We start from the raw sequence: 21037 nt of genomic DNA, 5'->3' as shown, positions 1-21037 counted from the left end.
GTAGGATCGAAAACCCCCCTCAACATTCGTTCAGGGATGAGTGAAATTGAAAATTTGTCGATAATTTGAAAAAAAAAAAAAAACAGTTGAATGAAAGAAATTTTAATGTCATTTTAAATTTAAAGAAATTAAATTTAATTACAATTAAAATTAAAGTTACATTTTGCAGTTTTTCAACAGTTTCTGAATTATTAGAAAGGAAAAATGTAATTTGAAATTGAAAGCATTATCTTTCAAATGCTCCAGTATGAGCATTACACTATTCTGTCTTAAAGTATAACAAAAAATTTCGACTTCAAATTATCATTTTATTATAAAATCAAGCGAAATTTCAATAGCACTTCTCAAAGATTTGTTTTCAAAGAAAGTAATTATTAAGTTAAATAAATACCATTGTGCTTGAAAAGCAAAATAAGAAATAACAACGAATAAGAACAAAAATTGCAGATTACTTCAGACACGTTTTTCGGGGTTCCAATTAACCTCTTTTTCAGTGCAAAATAAGTGAGCTTATGGATGAAAAGAAATCTGACATAAGCCAGGCTTTTCTTATTTTAAAGTAATTATCATTCAAAATCGCTCAACACTTTTTTTTTTTTACAACTTTAACTAATTTTTTCTGAACAGACTTAAAGGACTTATTTTTATGTTTTGATAGGTTCGAACATTTTCACTCAGCATTTTTTGAACTCTTTTTTGAATGATTCGACAACTTGGCGACAAATGTGAAGGTTTTTTTTTTTTTAAAAAAATCTGGTTTTTATTATTGGCGATATTTTAGAGAGTTAACCATTGAATCACATTAAAATGTCGAATATTGGAAAAATTAATCTGTATAAACCGTTTTTTTGCTTCAGTTCGCAATAAACTTGGGGCAAAAATATTTAAAGTTTCCTTGCTTACTCCAAGGCACTATTATCATTAAATTGGCGTAAAAGGAAGTCATATGATGCACATATCAGATCGTTTTTTTAAACGGTGCATAGCCCGCACTTTTGCAATGAACACTTTCTTAGTGGTTAATGAAACAATGCACGCGCAACTTAGACACAGACACTGACTCAACTCTGCAGACAAAGCAATGAGGTTCTTCCTATTTACAAGTCTTCCATTATTCACCACTAAGCTGAAGCAAAGGCGTGAGGATTATTCCCCAAACATCTGAAATATGAGGCGATTTCCTTTTCCGTCCGTTTCGCGCCAAATTCTTCTCGCTTTGTATCTTTTTTTCGCCATAATTCATACCTGGAGATGAGAAATGATGAATCATTCGACTTCATTTAACTGCTAAAGAATAGAAAAGCCCCCGCAAACCGCCTTTTTTCGTATATTTACTTCGTCTTGATTTATGAAAAGAGCTAAATCGTTAATAACATCGTGAAAGGCGGAATGCCTCCCTGGACCAAATGTATTTAATTTCGCGTTATTAAGCTTTTTTTTTCTTTTGTGAGATGAATATTCATTCTCAGAAATGAATCGTGGAATCTCATTAAATTTTCGTCGTATTTGACGAGATGGCGTCGTGAAGAATATGCTCTGATTAAATTCTTCATCAAATGGAATAAATTTCTCGTCATACTGACGAAAATTTCGCGAGATTTGCGCATGAGTTTCTGATTTACCAAGGGAAGAAACTTTGTAATGACGAAATTGAGCACTCCGTGCCTCTGTGGTAGAAGCTACGTCCTCTAAGCCGGAGATCGTGGGTTCGATTCCGTCGGTGCCCTGGCTGTAATTTTCTTATCTTGTGTTTTAAAACCCGAATTCGGTTTTACGAGGGTTCGATAAAGAAGTGTGGATAGTTGAGTTTCTACTCTGTCATGGGAAAGTGAAGGGCAGTATCTACAAACTTTTCTTCTCTCTTTTTTTTTCATTTTTTTGCATGTTTGTCATTTCTTGTACTTCAACTTCAAAGATCAAGCTTGCTTATTTGATTTAGGCTGAAAATAATAAAAAAAAAACGAAAGATACATCGAATTCCAACATTTCCCTGTTGTTAGTACGAAATCTGAAACTCGTTTCTTCAAGTATCTCAATAGTTAATTTTTGCAGATACTGCGCTTTACCATCACAAGGCAGTATTATCTCTACTAGTGTAAAGCCAAAAGTTTGTCTGGATGTTTATGACGTATAAAGCCACTACCGTTCTGCCGATTTTCCTAAAATTTATCACAAAATTTGTAGTGCACCTCGAAGCATGTTTCGAAAATTTGATTTTTTTTTCATTCCAATTTTAAGTTAATTTTTCACACGAATTTGATATAACGGGGGAGAGAAAACATCAAATTCCAACATTTCCATTTTGTTAGTATGTCAATTCAACATTATGTATGTCTCTTTTCTTCAAATGTCTCAAAAACACATTTCTGCAGATGCTGTCCTTTACCTCCCCCGGCAGTATTGTACTCACATAAAAGCATGAGAAATGAGTAAATTTTAAAGTAAGTAAATAATAAATTTAAAAAAAAAAACGAATTAGCACGAAAATGAAAAGCAAATACAGAAATCAAACACTGAGATAAAACGGAAACAATTTGAATGATAATATACAAATCGAAACGATCTCAAACCCAAATGAAACATCGGGTGTGTTTCTTTTTTGTATGATCTGCTACTCCCCAGAGCAGCGGCGCAGGGCAAGTAAACACGCGGCTTCCTGAGTTGACTCAAGGCGGAGATGCTTTTCCCATTGTGGTCTTCAGGAAAAACTCGAGCGTCGTTTTCCGTTGCTCGTTAATACTTTGTGCCGCCGAATGCTTTGAAATGTTGCCGAGTTTGTGCCGTTTGACGAGAAGAGAAAGTCGCTTTTGGGATTGAAAAGGTTTATTCGTGGTAAGTACTGTATTTTTATACTTGTATCTCGCCGCGGCGACAGTAGCGGCACTCCTCAAAAAAAAAAAAAAGTATTGGAGATAATCAAGGTTTTACGTAGTAGGGGAACATGGCGCAAAGTGAAATGATGAAATATTTACTCTGCTTTTAGCTCCACTTATCTAGTATTATTTTAAATATGCAGTACCATATGTAGTCCATTCCATTTTGGAAAAAAATACCTTCGAATATTAAAGCATTTGGTAATACAGGCAATTTTCAAAGAATGATACTCATATTGTAATATTTTGTTGTACGTCAAAAATTATTCTTGTTACTATAAAAAGATAAAGGTCTTGTTATTGACATTTTAAATATTAATTGAGACCTCTTATTATTCAATGCAGTAAAAATTTAGTTAACATTTAGTTTATATGTAGTTTAAATAAATTGTACAAATAGTCAAGTACATACGGGGAAAGTGGATGGGGCAAAGTGAAAAAGTGTTTCATTTACTCATTCAATAATTTAGTATAAATCACTTACGTTTTCATTCATTAATCAATTCATTTACATTCCTTCAATTAGGAATTCACTTATTTTCTTATTCATTCATTCTTTTACTTGCTCATTAATTTTTTCTTCATATATAAATTTATTCATTTAATTATTCCTTTTTTGTTTCATTATCTTTTCATTGATTCATTCAACCTTTTATTTAATGATTCTTTTGATCAAAAATATGTTTTGTAATCAAATAGAAAATATTCCATTGGAAAAATATTTTATTTTTCACTTTGCCCCATGAAACAAATTAGTTGAAATTTTCCACTTTTTTTGAAAACTCAAATTTACTGCCAAAAACAAAAATACTGTTTCAACGCAAGTTTTATTTTAAAAAAAACACACAAAATGTTTTTTTTTATGTACTGTAATTTTCAAAACAAATTTCCGTTTTGTTCATTTTGAAAGAACTCAGTCATCTTAACCATTTTACTTTGCCCCACATTCCCCTACTATTTTTAACTAAGTTATTCTCAAACGCTACACTGTAAAATGTGCATGCTGTTATGTATATCAGTTGGTTTTTGTAGTCTAAAGTAGTGGCTTGTAGTCTAAATTAATTCGCGTATAGTTTTAGATTAAATCAGAACTGCCGTGGGAAGGTAAAGGGTAAGTATCTGCTGACATGAGTTTTTAAAATACGTATGTCAGAAAAACGTGTTTGGGATTTCATAATAACAATCGTGAAAAGTTTGAATTTGACGGGTTTTTTCTCTTACTTTACTTTAACCGGAAACAGAATAAAAAAGGTTGTTCAATAAAGCTTAAGAACAACAAATTATAAAAATGAAAGGAAAAAATGAAAAGCACGAAAAATTTGCATACACTACCTTTTACTTTCCTACAACAGAAAATTGTGATGGGTTTTTGTAGTCTGAATTAATAAGCGTTTTGTTCAAGTTTTCAGCTTTTTGTAAATATAGTGAAAATTTAATTATTAGCCAATGTCGTAGCTAATGGGGTCATGGGTCACCCCCCGCCCCTCCACAGGACTTAGTTAAAACATTTCCGTCAAATATAATACAGTAGTTTATATATATGTAAAGCCTGCTGTTTTGAACATCCCCTTCCCCCTAACCGGAAAAAAATTCTATTTCTATCGTTTTTACTCTACTTCGCACCAGTCATGGATATGTTTCGGAGTTCAACTTAAATTGCCATGCCTTTATAAGAATAAAATGTGGTGAAATAACGTGGTGATTTATCAGTTATCTTCATAGAAAAGTTGTTCTAAGAATTTGTTTTGTTTGTGCCAGTACTGGTACTGCGGTAAGTAAGAGCATCGAATTCAAGTTTTAAATCAATAATTGTTAAATAAAAAAAAAATGAATTTTACCACTGTTCTTTCCGATGAGCGATTTGAGGAATTTGATGTGCAATACCTGCATAAGAATTAAAACCTAACAAACTAGGAGTAAATACATTTGCAGCATAAAATAGCGACATGAAATTGTAGAATACTACATTTAGTTTGATGAAGAAATATTTAACAAATGTGTTCCGAAACATTTTAGTTTGATCACGTAAGTCTTCACCAGTTTTAGTCAACGCAAAGGTAATCATTAAAAAAAAAAAAGAAAAACTTTTTTCAGAGGAATTAGAATTTTCCCGAGAGATGAAATTTATCATTTTATTTTACTTATTTTATTCTATTTTATTTTTGTTTATTTATTTATTACTAGCAAAAATACCCGGCGTTGCCTGGGTCCATAATAATTGTGCGAAACAATCGCTACTTTCATTCGTTTTCTGTTTTAACTGAAAGAACTCAAAACACCCCGCTTTGATGGGAATCACCCATAAAAGTAAAATAGCAATAAGTATTAAGACCGAAATAGTATTCAGTTAGAAAACGAAAGCACGACATTTATGCAAAAAAATTTGAAGAATTTCCAAAACATTAAAATTTACTTGTTTATTACTTTTTTTTTTTTTTTTTGAACATAGTCCAAAGCTTTTTCTATATGGCTATTGAAACAAACGGTTTTAAAAAATGTAGCCGCCTGTAATCTTACTATACTTGCTTTAGTTGTTTTGGGAAATTTCAATTACTTTGGGTTCTTGGTGCGATTTAAAATGTTACCAAATTTGCGTTTTGGGATGCCTTAGATAATGCTCACTCTCCTTACTTTGTAAAACTGTCTGTTACTAATTTTCTTTAAAGAGATATTGTCGCCAAATACTGAGATATTTTTGGTGATCATAAAATGATGCTAAATATTTTCGTACGAAATAAGTAACAAAACTTGGCCAAAGACAAACTAATGGAAGTTTTTGTGTTGTTCATAGATTTGCCTAATTTAGTTAGCGGATTATTTTACATTTTAACAAAAGTTTTAAAGATTTTTAATTGCGATATTTTGGTTACATGGTGAAATGAAAGCCGAGAAACATTATTACGTAGTCTTTGGCTGCAAAAACAGCGCCAGTCAAAAATATTGCCTTCCGTTATAATTGAATCGTTATGATTAATTATTACTATGTTCTTATTTCTATGAAATTAATATATATATTTAATAATTGATTTCCAATTGTATGTTTGATGCATAAACTCGTTTGTAAGTGTAAGTTATAAACTTACACATATCTTTAAGATTCTTTCTCTCAGAATAGGAAAAAATTGTTTTTTCTGCCTTTATGCTAAAGCAAAATTGATGAAAATATCTTTATGATTGAGAAAAACAGATACTTGAAATCAGCGCATCCAGTAGAATAAAAGTCACTCAATACCGTACAATCACTTTTTCATGAACCGAATTTTGCAGGCCTATGTAAAGTGCAGGCCTTGATTCAAAATTTTTAAATGATAACTATTAATATTGCTGTTGTAAAGCACCGAATTTTTGTAGCAATGGGTTTTATACTTATTCATTTAATGGGAAAATTACATGAAATTTACTATTTTCCATTAAAACTTTTTTAAACTAGAAATAAATTATAGCCTATGTTGCTTCCTGATCATGTAGCTATCCATGGTGAAAAAATTGTTAATATCGGGCCAGTAGTTTTGAAGCTTTACATACAGAGGTAGCCATTTATGTATAAAGATTTACTAGTTGATCCGCGCGAAGCATTTGCGCTTGACAGCGGTAACTCAATATTCCAAATTTTTATTTTATTTTTTTCGGTTATGTTTTGAAAAACAGCCACAATGTGAATGGTTTGTTCATTTTTGCTGATAGCGTTGAAAAATGAAATAAAATGATGCCTTACTTTTGTAGTTTTATGAAGTATTAAGGAAGCATCCATAAAAAAAAGTGATGCTGCAATTTACCATGCTGCAAAAAACATTTTTTGAAATTTTAATGCAACAGTACAACTGTGGCTCAGAATCCTGCTTAATCCCTATTATATTCTTGGAAATTAGGATCAAGACCAACCGGAGAGGGAAAAAAAAGTCATTCAAAAACGACAAAACCCACGGTGAGATCAACATATGAGGTAGTGAGAAGCAAAGAGATGCAAGTGGCAAAATTAAAAATTTGGAGATAACCAGTACAAATGGTAGGTGAACCCCTCCTCTGTCTTGGGGCAAGAGATGGTACTAGTAACCCTGGTAGTTGCTGCTGTACAGGTATAGCATGACTTAGAAAGAAAATTCAATGAAAGCCTACCTAGGACGTAATCTTTATATGCGTTTTACTCAAAACTTGAATATATCCACTTACATCCCTTTGCTTCTCACTGCCTCATATGATGTACGTGTTTCCAGCACGACGCTGTAACCACTTGAGTTGTTCGGCTTTCCTTGTGGTGCGCTATACATTAAAACAATGCTTATTTTTTATTAAAAAAACAGGGGAAAAACGTTTTTTTTTTTAATGCTACCACAACGGGAGTTGACAATTTATTTTTTGCCGGAAACGGTGAAAAAAAATTTTTTTTAAATGAATGAAGTGACGAATTATGGACAAAGTTATAGCGTGATCACAAAAAGAAAAAAAAAACCACACACACACATTTAAGGAACAATGTACATAAAGAAAGAGCGCACGGTCTTTGAAGCTCCTTTTTGATTGGGTTACTAGGTATATGTGGATTTTAAAATAACGAGTTGCCTGTCTAAGTCTAAATACTTCAAAAAGTATAAGATACACCAGCTAATGGCCCTACACTACTAATACACCTACAGCACTAATATTGAAAAGGTCCATATCGGGATAAGGTTTTATAAATAAGTAAAGAGCTTATGCAAACGGAAGTTCTGCTGCAAAATACTTTGCCCATAGAAATCGCCTGGTAAGCAGTCAGAGGACTAAATATCGTTAGCCCTTCATTTCTCAACTTCTCTGCTCTGAAAAAAAAAATTAATAAAAACTATTCAAAAAAATGCATCATTCTAAGCACATAAAAATAGTTTTGAAAAATTACAGCGTTGAATCCATTTATTATCTGTTGAAACAAAATTGATTACGGTAGTTCTGCAGCAATAAGAAAAATCACAGTAAGTTTCCAACATTCATAAAATTTGATTTCAGTGGAATTTTTTAATATTGTTGTTACTTATGTTGTAGCCAAATCCCTATGTTACATTTCTCACAAACAATTTGTAAGAATCCTTTAGATCTGTCGGATTCAATTTTGGCATTCAAAGCCAAACGAATACATAAGGGCTCTTTTACATGGGACGATTTACTGCGTCTCGAAAATCCGCCGACTGAGGTGGCCAGTCAAACAGTAAAGTAATAACAATTAAAGCAAAAAACAAATAAAGAATGAAATATAGAAAAATTATAAAGATTGCGTAGCAATTAATTTTTTTAGATGGGGAAAGACAAATAATTCTTAATTTCCGTACTAGTACTTGTAGTTCATTAAGTTTAGCACTATGATGAAGTATTTCCCAAATCAGCAAAAGTTTAAAGTTCTCATACGCATTGTGAATGTATTATGTGTCCTTAAATTTAAAAGCGTTCTTCTGGAACAACATTTTATAATGACTTAATTAAGATGCATTAAGCACTGCATCGGAGGGATTAATGTACTAAGTACCGTTGCAAATACTGTAGATCATTTAACATTTATGCTAAAACGCTTTTCTGGTTGTGATTAATAGCAATAAATCTTCTAGTTGACAATCTTTTCCGCAGAAAGGATGAGTAACTTTCGCAAACGCTTGCAGCCATTTTAATTTGTAATCTTGTTTGTGTTTGGTTCAGCCTTGATGGAATAATGAAACTGATACTACAAGCGACGATTCGTGGGAATTAATTTTTGGGTCATTCGTATGATTTTAATCGTGGGAGTCGCCGTTTTGCATCGGCGAAGATTGTTGTTCAAAGAACAAAATTGATTTCAAGTTTTCGTCAACATGGGAAACCATTTGAAAGTTTATATGTGTCGTAAAAATATTATTTTGTAGAAATGAAATTACATAAATTTAATTTTTTGCTTTTTTTTTATTGTGGCTAAAAGTGCAAAGCTAAGAGTATCAGTAGTTGACACCCGCACTAGTAGTTGACACAGTTTTAGTTGACACTTGTAAGGAAAAAAAATTAAAAAGTGGAATAAAAAAATGTACGAAAATTGTAAAGTTATAAAATGATTTTTAAATTTGCAATACTTACCATTCAGCATGCTCTTAGCTGATCTCTTGGCACATGTTTCTCTTGTTAATTCATTTTTTCTCTTTTTTCTTTACTTGTGCAGTGCCAACTAGTAGTGCGGGTGCCAACTACACTGTAAAAAAAATTCGGAAACGTTTCTGAGTATATCGTGCAGCTGCGGTTCATGAAATTTTCAAAAACGTTTCAGAGTATTTCGGAATTCTCTTTCGGTAATGTCCGGAAACGTGTCTGAGTATTTCGGAATTTTCTTTCTGTAATGTCCAGAAACGTGTCTGAGTATTTCGGAATCCTCTTTCTATAATTTCCAGAAATGTTTCTGAGTATTTTGGAATCCTCTTTCTGTAATTTTCAGAAACGTTTCTGAGTATTTCGGAATCCTCTTTCCGTAATTTCCAGAAATGTTTCTGAGTATTCTGTGCAGCTGTGGTTCATGAAAGTTTCGAAAACGTTTCCGAGTATTTCGGAATTCTCCAAACAATTTTCAAAAACGTTTCTGAGAATTTCGGAATCCTTTTTCCGTGATTTTTTCTAAAAAATAATTCTTTACTATAGTATTGCATGCCATATCAGTTTCAATTCTTTCATATCTAAGTTCTTTCATATCTAAGAGCAATGAAACAAGCAATTTTAGAATCATTCGTGGATTTTTTTTTTTTCTGAATTTCTAATGACAAATAGCATGGTTAACAGCATAACATATGCACGAAAATTTATGAAATAATATAGTAGTTTCATTCATAATCACAAAATCGTCGGGGGAGGGAAGGGGAGTACTTTCTCAAAAGTGGGATTGTTTGTTAAACAATATTAAACTTCAGTTTTTCTCTCAATATTTTCAAGACAAAATTATCAACATATTGTCTTTTTAATGCAGAACTTTAAAACATATCTTGTATCAAACTTGATAGCTTTTATTTTCGGATATAATTTGACAGAACTTACCTACACTTTGCGTTCCGAAATTCGTTCACGTCAAGTCAATTTCTTTGACGAACAAAGTGTACCGAAAAGTACCAACAGAAAAATTGATGAATTAAAATATGACACCAAAGTCCCCCTGCTGGAACCATTCGGGTTTATTCTTCTGTTCTTGCCCTTTTCCAGTTTATCACAAATATAGATACGTAATCAAAATAGGTTACTGATTTTATTTTTAGAGTGTGCGCAAAATGCAATATATAATTTATTTATTGAATATTGATATTGACATTGAACTCTATTACATGATTATTCCATTTCATATATACGAGAGTCCCCCCCCCCACACACACATTATAAAAGTGATGGTGCACACATAAAATGATATAAAGCGCCCCCCCCCCCCTTAAAAAAAGCAACCGCTTGAAAATGTCAATGGCACAGTCTGCGTGGTGAACGCCCCTCGTCTTCTCCCCATATGTGCATTGCATATTAATAAACATAGTATTTAAAAAATGATCACTTTTAAAACGATGACATGAAATAATATTACTTTTTATTTCGGCATGTAAATACAGCTGTTCCATTTTTGCCACTGACTCATTCCTCCTGATTGTCCTACATTAAACTAGTATATCCACGAAGGAAATGTTATTTTCGGAACAAGTAATGTCAAGGAATTTTTTTATTGTTAACCACATTTAACAAAATGAATAAGCAGATGAATTAATTGCATAACTATGTTCTTACTAATAGATAACATGGTCATTTTCTAATGGTATAAAAAAATTTTAAATGAATGAATAAATTATAATAAAAAAAGATAAATTATACCGGCACATTTTTTGTGAAGCATATTACAATATTAGAAAATATTTGCATTACCATACTTCTAATGAATTAAACAATTGATTTTTTTTCTTTTTGAACCAAAATGTATGTACATCCAAGTATTTCGAAATAACTTTTCTGTGATTGCTTCTCAAATATTAATCTTATTTCTTTTGCGTAATTAATCAGTTTCAGTTGGTTACAACAAATAGTACACCGCGCACATAGTTATGTAGGATAACTTTAAATTAATTCGATAAACCCAAAAACAGTTACAATTGGAGCCTCATCAAATGCAAAACAACAAAAATATAAATGTGTATAACAACATGTTTTAAAATATTCATTAATACTTACAAGTGAACATGAGCGGAAGAAAATCTAAGTACCGCCATTACAACTGAATAAGTAATCCAAAGGGTTTCGTTTCATTAAGTATAAACACGGGTGTTGAAACTATTCACGCTTAAACACACAATACATATCTAATTATGGTCGCATTGGAAATTGTAAAGAAGCAAATGGTTATTAACTAACTTAATAGCTGCGTACATCGTCTAAAAAATCAAGGGCAGTCCAAAATGCAAAGGCGTAAAATTAGTTTCGACACATTTTACTACTCTCTAGACATGAAATAACAAGCAATCCAATGCTAAACAGTTGCTGACTGCAGCAACCATAGATAAGAAAAAAAAGAAGTTCTCGTTATTTCCGACTCATTGGCGCCTGTGTTGGAAGGATGAAATAGGTTTCGAAGCGTTGCGTCATCACTTCCGCTTCTAGATTTCTTGAAATAACAAAAAGCTTTCTGAATATTGAGGAGTTCGCTATTGGATGAAGGATTCCTACTATTTCGGAAACGTTTCCGATATATCCAGAAACGTTTCCGAAATTTGTTACAGTGTATGGTGGTTTTACCTCATAGATATAAAATCTATTACTAAAGTCAAAAATTGCAACTGAAACATTGTGTTTCTTAAAAATGTTATCTTCTTTGCTATTATTATAAGAATGGTGTCCTATACCAATTGAATATCGAAAAAGCAATTTCTTGTAAATTTTTATTCTGTAGTTCCTTTAATGAATAAATTTAACCAATTATAACTTATTTTCCAAATTTGGTTATACTATGTTATGACGCATTTTCCTTTTCATAAAAAGAAAAACTGATTCCCTTTATGTCAATGTCTACTCCAAACACATAGATAGTTTTTTTTCCTTTCTTTTTTTTAGTTTATTTTAAATTATTCAAAAATGAGCATATAAAGCCTGCAGAATACTGCCGTAAATTTTCAGATAGTGTTGCTTATGACGAAGGAGTTATAACGAATGGCATAGGGGCATGATGACTAACTTCATATCATCTTGCTCATAATACGGGGCAAGAGGACGGATTCGTTTAAGATAATACAGACGGACCCCGATTTAACAAACTTCTGTTTAACGAATTTCGTGATTTAACGGTTTTTTCTTTTTCACCGACTAAAATAAAGGCAAAAACCCCTATTTACCGAAAAATAAACCCCGAATTAACGAGTTACTTTAACAGCCGTAAAAAACTTCTTTTTTTTTTGCTAATTTGAGTTAGGAAATATTGGATTGTTCTCCAAATATTATGTCCATATTGTCCGAAATAGAAAAAGACTTTTCTCAGTATCAGCAATTTTTGACGGGCGAGGGGGCAACTAACGAATATTGATTTTGATGCAGAAAGCGATTGTGAAAATCCCATTAAAACGGTTAATTTTTGAAATGCTTTACATGGCCTGGAAACTAAAAACATACCTCATGCAGCACGCTGCAAATCATAAAGTATTTTCTTCTCTCCATAAAGTCGAAAGAGAACTCTTTCGAGTCAAGTATCAAGGAAATTGTCAAACAGCTATTACTCAGTAGTTTAAAATTTCAAATTATCTACTGTGTAATAATAAGTTGTGAAATGCTGAATAAAAAAGTGTACACTTTCTAATTATTGATATTTTTGCGCAATTGCTTATTGGGAGTTTCAGATAAGGTAAGTGCCTTTTTTTGAAAAAAATTTCGCACCCCGATCTTACGAATAACCCCGATTTAATGTATAAAGTTTCCGTCCCGATGAATTCATTAAGTCGGGGTCAGACTGTATGAAACAAATATACTTGTAATAATAGAGCATTTAAGATGCAGAATTGCAATTTTTGCATAACACCTATATTAAAAACATAAGAATAAGTAATGCTAAGAAGCTGAGAAATATGTTTTTTCATAACTGGTTCATTTAGTAACACAAAAGCATTGCCGTAGGCAAGACTGGAGAAAAGATTTCAGTGGTTCGAAAAGGACAAAATCAACTGATTGCAATTGCTGAATGATGAGCAGTAGATGTGGATACCTTATCATGGCAGTATAATTTTCTCTGAAATAGATGACAAGTTCTTCATCTTGCCTGATTTTGGCAGAAATGTACGAACTGCCTATTTTAACCGACTTCAAAAAGGAGGCGGTTATCTGTTCATACCGTATGTATGTTTTTTTTTCTTTTTTTTTTTGTCCACTCATTGCGTCTCACCTAGTAAACAGATTTTGATGATTTTTTTTTTAATGGATAGGGGATGGTTCAACTTAGGTCCCATTACTTTGTTTGACGATATTTGTTCATTAGAAAAAAAGTTATGAGTAAAAAACAGTCAATTTCATGCAATTTCCCTATTGAGATCCAGACTATGGATTTGGGAGGAGAACCTTTTTAGAAATTATTTTCATCGAGGGTATATAAAATGTATTATGTTTTTGAAATTACAGTAGAATCTCGTTTTACCGGACCTCGTTCGTCCGGAACAAATTTTCTGAAAAAACATTTTTATCGTTACATAAATAACAATTTTAAATTACGCTAGCAATAACATAGCTATAATACGCCAAACGTTCGCTTTCTCCTTCGTTAAATGAAAAGCTCCTGTACAGATTTTACAATAAATGACGGTGGTCTGAAGAAAAGATGGTCCTTGAGAAAACTCCGAAACTTCCGTCAAAAATCGCAATTTACGCTTTTTTTTTTTGGTAACGTAAATGGAAGACAGGGAGCAATGATTTTCTGTCGAAATGTTTTTGAAAATTGAAGTCACTGGTGATGTTATGGAGTCGAGGGCCAAGTTGGTTGAAAGAGCGCAGAAAAGTGACTCTCTTTTGAAAATGTTTTAGAAATGTATTTTTTTGTAAAAATGCATTTTTAAAGTTATTCGTGGTGATATTAGAAGAGGATGTGGGAATCAGGGTTTTCTCTCAGAAATTTTGCAGAGCAAAGGAACAAAAAGTGAAGTTTTAAGCTTTCTTTGGTCTCTTAAACAGATCATGACACCCTTTTGGCACCACGATTGGGCTCTATTCGATACACTTCAATTTGCCACTCGAAGCAAATGTCCTGCTTGGTTTACCCCAGACCCAGCAGTGGTCAGACTCAAGGTATTTTGGAATATTTTTGTGTAAAGATTTCCCTGGCAGAGATAATTCACATTTTTGGTCCTTTACTGAACCGTCTTTGATAGGGTGGTTTAATTGTGACATCAATTACACAGTCCCCCCCCCCCCCCCATCTGAGACAAAACCCTTAGAATCATCTAAGATTTTGGAACGGGAACAATTTCTAGTTTCCGCTTCGTGGATCCCCCCCCCCCCCCTCCATAATAAAAACCTATTTTTTCAAGATTTTGTTACCATATAACAGTAATATTAATAGTGATTGTTATGAGAATGTTGAATGAAGGCTTCTCTGAAGCATGGATTAAGTTTATTCCCCGTCCTTGCTCTATAGTGGGGGCAAACTTTACCTGGAAGCGAGGAGAACCACCTATGTCTATAATAGATATTGAGGCTTAGTAAGGAGATGTGGGATAGTGTCACAAGCAACTTGTATGTTGTAAAATATAAATTAGTTTGGGAAATCGTTTATGTTTAAATGGTTATAATTCAATTAGCATACAAATAATTCCCAGAGAGGAACAATGACAAATTTTTAGTGCCAATTTTTTGTTTAAGGCGTGTTTATAGGGTTTTTTTTTTTTTTTTTTTTTTAGTATATGGAGCATTTTTATGAAAAAATAAGGTGAAATTTCGGGATGGTAACTACGTACCATTTCTGAAACACATTTGCACTAAAAAGAATGAAATAAAATAATTTTGAAAAGAAAAATAGAACCGACTTCAAAATTGCTCTAAAAACATAAAAATAATTTCATTCTTTGAACACCATCAATAATACTTTTAAACGTAATTTTTGAAGTTGGCGCAAAAACTACAGATAAAATTATTAGTAGCCATAATTCAACTATACAACAACTAGTACAATTTTAAATTTAACCGGTCCCAGTTTCTTCAATACCACTGTATACATTATGCATTGGTGACAGCATATTTGAGTAACGGTATACATGTTTCGCTCCTAATTTAGGATGATTTTCTTAAAAACTATGAACGAAATATGGTTACACAGGATTTTACTTTTTGTTTTTGCGCCAACTTCAAAAATTACGTTTAAAAATATTATTGATGTTGTTCAAAGAATAAAATTATTTTTCACTTTTTAGAGCAATTTTGAAGTCGGTTCTATTTTTCTTTTCAAAATTATTCTTACTTTATTAGATTGAACTCACTGGATTGAACTTCATTCAGTTACACGGTGCACCAGAGGTGCCCACCCAAAGCGGGTCATGGCGCAGACTGCGCCATTGAAATTTTTAGTGAAGGTTATTTTGAGGGGTTTGCTCTTTTTCGGGGTAGGAAGTCTTGATCTTGAGGGTGTTCTTCGCGATATTTACGGGGGTGCGCCCTTGCTCTTAGGGGATGGGCACCCCAGGGTACACTGTATAAATAAGTTATGTAAAACATTATTTAAATTAATTAACGAACATAAATGTGACTTACTTTCTACTGATGAGAACTCATTCTATCATGAACAAAAATTTGATTCAAATAGTAAACACTTGATCAACAATAGGTGAACGAAAGTCTCTACCAACATTTTAATTTGTTAGTATAGAGTATAGTCTGTCTCACTTGTTTTCGTACCAATCCATAAATCTATGGTCCGAAAGTTTAAATATGGTGTTCATCTTGTTCCGTATCATCATCTTGCCTCGGTTCCCATTCTTCCATTGCATGCTGAAATTACTATCCATCGCTCTAAAAGAAGTTAACTGAAAAAAAAAGTAGATAAATAAATAATAATAATAATTATTATAAATAAAAAAATGGCAAAAGATTTTCTTTTTCGTTCTCATCTATTCATAACAAGACAGTTCACAAACTACAAGATAATCTGTTTATGTCTTGTGTACTATCATATCTTTATCACTTTTCAAATCAAAAATGCGAGAACTGCTACGTTCGAACCCTACCTAAAACGCATGTTCTCTAAGAAAGAAATTTATCATAGAAATTACACATACTCTATATAAGGTATAACGTCCTGATCGTACTATGCGGCTGTTATTACGTCCCGGGAAGTGTTGAAAGGTGACAAATTAAAAAGAAAAGCTAAATCGCTGGTGTATTATTTTAGTTGCCTTTTCTTTTATCCCTCCGTATTTTGAATTATGTAGCTATTATTATATGTCCGAGGTTTTGCCGCGGGTGGCAGACCGAAATATTAATGGCATTTTTTTCACTGGATGAGGATGTAAGCCGTGTGCCCACTCCTCCGCATACAGATAAAGCGAGAAAGTAATTTCAAATGGTACAGCTTGTTAACCACGAGATGAGCTCGATGCTGGAACTTGATCTTGGTGTAAGTTTCAATCGTAAGGCAATTCAGGGTTTAAATTATGTTTTATCTTAATTAAGTTTCATGCAAGCGGTAAAGTTCTGAGGTTTAATTTATTGGGCTCAGAGTTTAACTAGATCTGGCGAGATAAATTTCAAGTAATTAAAATATTGTAATAAAGGAGGATTCGAGATATAAATGTTACTTAGTATTTTGTTGAGAATAATTGTATCTAAGATGGCTTTTACAATGGAAAGTAAGTATCGTATTAATCTTTTTCATTGATTTGAAATGATGTGAGAAAATTTTCTCAACAAAGATCTAATAAAACGGAGTAAAGTTCTGAGGTTTAATAGGCGCAGAGTTTAACAAGATCTGGCGAAATAAATTTCAAGTAATTAAAATATTATAATAAAGGAGCATATCCAAGATATAAATCTTACTTACTATTTTGTTTAATAATTGTAATTAAGATGGCTCTTACAACAGAAAGAAAATATTGTATTAATGATTTTTATTTATTTGAAATGTCGTGAGGAAATTTTCTCAACAAACATTTAATAAAACGGAGTAATCAAAGTAAAGATCTGAGGTTTAATTTATTGGGCTCAGATTTTAAGAAGATCTGGCGAAATAAATTTCAAGTAATTAAAATATTATAATAAAGGAGTACTCAAGATATAAATATTACTTAGCATTTTGTTGAGAATAATTGTATTTAAGTTGGTTCATACACTAGAAAGAAAGTATCACATTAATCATTTTTATTTATTTGAAATGTTGTGAGAAAATTTCTCAACAAGCATTTAATAAAACGGAGTAACTGGAGTAAAGTTCTGAGGTTTAATTTATTGGGCTCAGAGTTTAACAAGATCTGTCGAAATAAATTTCAAGTAATAAAAATATTATAGTAAAAAAACATTCAAGATATAAATATTACTTAGTGTTTTGTTAACAATAACTATATTTAAGATGGCTCTTACAATGGAAAGAAAGTATCGTATTAATCTTTTTTATTTATTAGAAATGTTGTAAGAAATATTTCTCAACAAACATTTAATGAAACTGAGTGCTGAAGAGCCCAAACATTAGCGAATTATGAAAGGATGTGCTTTTTCTTAATATCATCTGTTAGATGATTTAAAAGGTTAACTGGCATTTTCTATTTTACATACTATTATGAAAGTTAAAATGCGCTTCTTTTAAGGTTAAATACTAGTGATTAAGTGTATGTATGAAGTAGGGGAAAGTTGCGAGGAATGGGACAGCTGCATATACTGAAATAAAATGTGAAAAAATATTTCTAGCTTGTCCAGTACACTGAAAGAAAATTCCGAAACGCCGCAGATTATTTCCAGGTAATGTTCCGGGATTTGACGGGTTTCCACCAGTTTCCGGTGAAAAACAAGTATCTTTGCGAAATGTTTCATAAATTGCTACAAGTTTCATGAACGCAGCCTTGGCCATTCCGAGCCCCAAATGAGAACAAAAAGCAGCCTCTGGATACTGTAGCTTTGCAAGCAATTACAGGCAAAAAAGCTGTTCGGTATGTGCTTGTAATTCTGCTTAAGCTTCGGCTGTGTTTGCTAAAAAGCTCTAAGTTTTTCTGGTTAATCAAGGAGGTCCCAAGCAATTGCTGTAAACGTATCAAACTTTTCTGGGAAAGTTCCTGAGTAATTTCAAAAGCATGACTGGCTATTATTGTTAAGTTTTCTGAGTTTTTCAGGGAGCCTCCGTGTGAATTTCAGGAAAGTTACTGATTTTCAATTGAAAACTTTTCTATTTTTTGTTAGATATTTTGGTGACCGAAATTAGGTGTATATGTTGCCCATTTTTTTAATAAAAAGTTCTTGAATTGTTTTACAGTGTCGGTGTATATCACACTCCAGGGTTTCCCGTACCTACCACTATTTACGGTTTTACCGGTTGAATTGGGATATGAAGACAGCTCTGTTGTGTTTTTTATTTCTTATTTTTTTATGCAGACCAGAAGCGGAGCAATCCCTAGTTCAGCACCCCAGGAGGTATTGATTTACTTGGAGGATTTTGTGACAACGACATATTTAACATGCCCCAGTCACCATTAACGAACACAGAGAACATTCAATCGGTTGGAATCGAACCCGGTTCGAACCCGGACCCTTCGGTTACGAGTCCGTCACCTTGCCGATAAGGTCACCACGGCCGAAGTGTAGAATGCTTGATTCGAATCTGCTACGTATACTGGACAAGTTAGAAATAATTTTTTCATTTATTACGGCATAAATGCAGCTCTTCCATTCCTCCCAACTCCCTCCTACTCAAAGGCGCCCATATGCAAAATTTTAAGGGGGGGGGGGCTAAAATATTTTACCCATGGTTTAGCAGAATATTTTCCCCATGGAAATCGATTTCAGTACAGATTAGAGATATTAAAATTTGATATTTTTAATAACTTATTTATTAATTGGTGGAAATGAAATTTTTATACATTTTTGCAATGAAAAAAGCACTAAATGCAAGGAAGTTCTTATTACAAAGGGGGGCGTGAGCCCCCCTTGCCCCCCTATATGGGCGCCCTTGCTCCTACTACAACATAAATATCATAGAGACTAGCAATTAGAAAAAAAAATAGGTATTTTTTGAGTTATTTATTTTATGTAAACCAATATATCGCACTAAGAGGCTTTTGAAAGTCACAACAGCATTCTGAGTTGGTCCTTGGGTTGATTTGATCTTTTCGTTTTAAAAAGCTTCTTTTTGTACTGAAGTGAATGGATTGAAAACGAGAGAGAAGCAAAATTTAATAGAACAGAAACTAGTTATAGTAAGGGGTTGGACTGTTAACGTGTTTTTGAATTTTAAATAGTTATTTTATGGCAATTAAAATTAATTTAATGTTTTTCCATTGTGCTTTTCCGAAAATAGTTCTCTTCTTCCTTACCATAAAAGTTAAGATGCAGACGCTTAGAGTAGCAGCGGAAGTAAAGGGTGTTTTTTTTAGAGGTAGAGAACTTTAGGTTCAAATAAAACACAGTTAAATGTTGTTAATTGCCATGAATGTTGCTTTATTCGAAAGATGATTCTTTGCCATTTTTATTTAAATATGGTTTCTGGCATATGGCCACCTCGGCTGGATCGGAGAAAGTCCAATTGGAAAGTCCAATTTTCTCACTTTTTGCAGCAGTTGAGGCCGTATGTCAGTAATAAGGTGGCGAATGTTCTCTTCCAAAGCGTTCCTTATCGGTGCAGACCAGAGACTTCACATAGCCCAACAAAAAGTAGTCCAGCGGTGTTAAATTGCATGATCTTGCAGGCCAATTCACGGGTTCATTACGCGAAATTATTCGTTCACCGAACGTTTCTTTCAATAATCAATTGTGACAGGCGCTGTGTGGCATATTGCACCGCCTTGTTGTCTATTCATGATGAAATGGCAAACTGAACTGAACACAAAACAAGTGACAGCTATCAAAATGGCACACGTATCAAGCAGTGTTGCCAACTTCAAGTTCTATACCTCTAAAGAAAAACACCCTTCAGGTAGGATTTACCAGCATAATTACCAAAAAAAGATCCGTTAAGCACATCAACTGCACTAAATCAACCACTGAATACATTGAATCAATTCATCTTTAGTAGCAATAGAATGTACACGCTGTAAGTTCTTTAAGTTCCTTAGTTCCGCGATTGAAACGAGCAAAGTTTAGTTCTTGTTTAAAGGGCGTACTTTAACTTTTTTTTTTTTGCCTTAAGTTACTATAATAAGTTATCAAGTAAAAAACATATATTGCCAGTTAAAGTTTCGAGTGAATGAATAAGTTAAATAAAAGATCAATGAAATTAAGAAAATCATCTAGAAGGATCTTAGATAGCTTTTTTTCACGCATTCATTAATTTTAGCTGTGCATGCTATGGCGATCATACGAGGTGATTTGATTTTTTCAATTTCTTTCTTGTTCTAGTTGCTCTTTTTAACTTTGATGCTTCAACTTAAATCGGTCTTGCGTTGCGCTCCCGAAAAGAACTTTTTCTTTATTTTCTTTTTTTTTACTGTGCAAAAATAAGAAATATTCTATGTACATGTAAATAAATTGTCTTTACCTCAATAAAACTGTTCTTATCTCAATGAAAGGTATTTCCGAAAAACTAAGCTTTTAATCATTTATAGTTTGGCTGCAGTGGTGTCCGACTGACGCACAGTGGGGCGAAAACGCCAAAAAGTGCTTATAAATGTTTTTTTTTGTCCTATAATAAACCAATTGAGGATTAATAAATTTGCATAGGCCTACCTCTTAGGCAATCAGAACTGGAATTTTAGAGCCCTTCGTCCACTACAAAGCTGATGGGAGCTTTTAGAAAGTTGAAGAACCATGAGTGCGAGAATTAAAAAAAAAATTGCTTTTAAGCAGTCTATAATTCTTTTTTCTTGTTAAAGGCGGGTATATTTAATTTTTCTCATGTTCAACAATAGTAATAGGATGAAAAAAATGAGTAATCGAATTCTCAAATCGAAAATCGGTTTTGATCAGCACCGAAAACTTGGGAATTCAATGTTATTTGCTTCAAAACTGTCTACAAAAAAGTCCGCTTATATCTTCTCAGAAATTAATATCAATGAGTCATAAAT

The sequence above is a fragment of the Uloborus diversus genome, chromosome 2, assembly GCF_026930045.1.
Source record: "Uloborus diversus isolate 005 chromosome 2, Udiv.v.3.1, whole genome shotgun sequence".
NCBI classification, from domain to species: domain Eukaryota; kingdom Metazoa; phylum Arthropoda; class Arachnida; order Araneae; family Uloboridae; genus Uloborus; species Uloborus diversus.
This window is presented reverse-complemented; position numbering follows the sequence as displayed.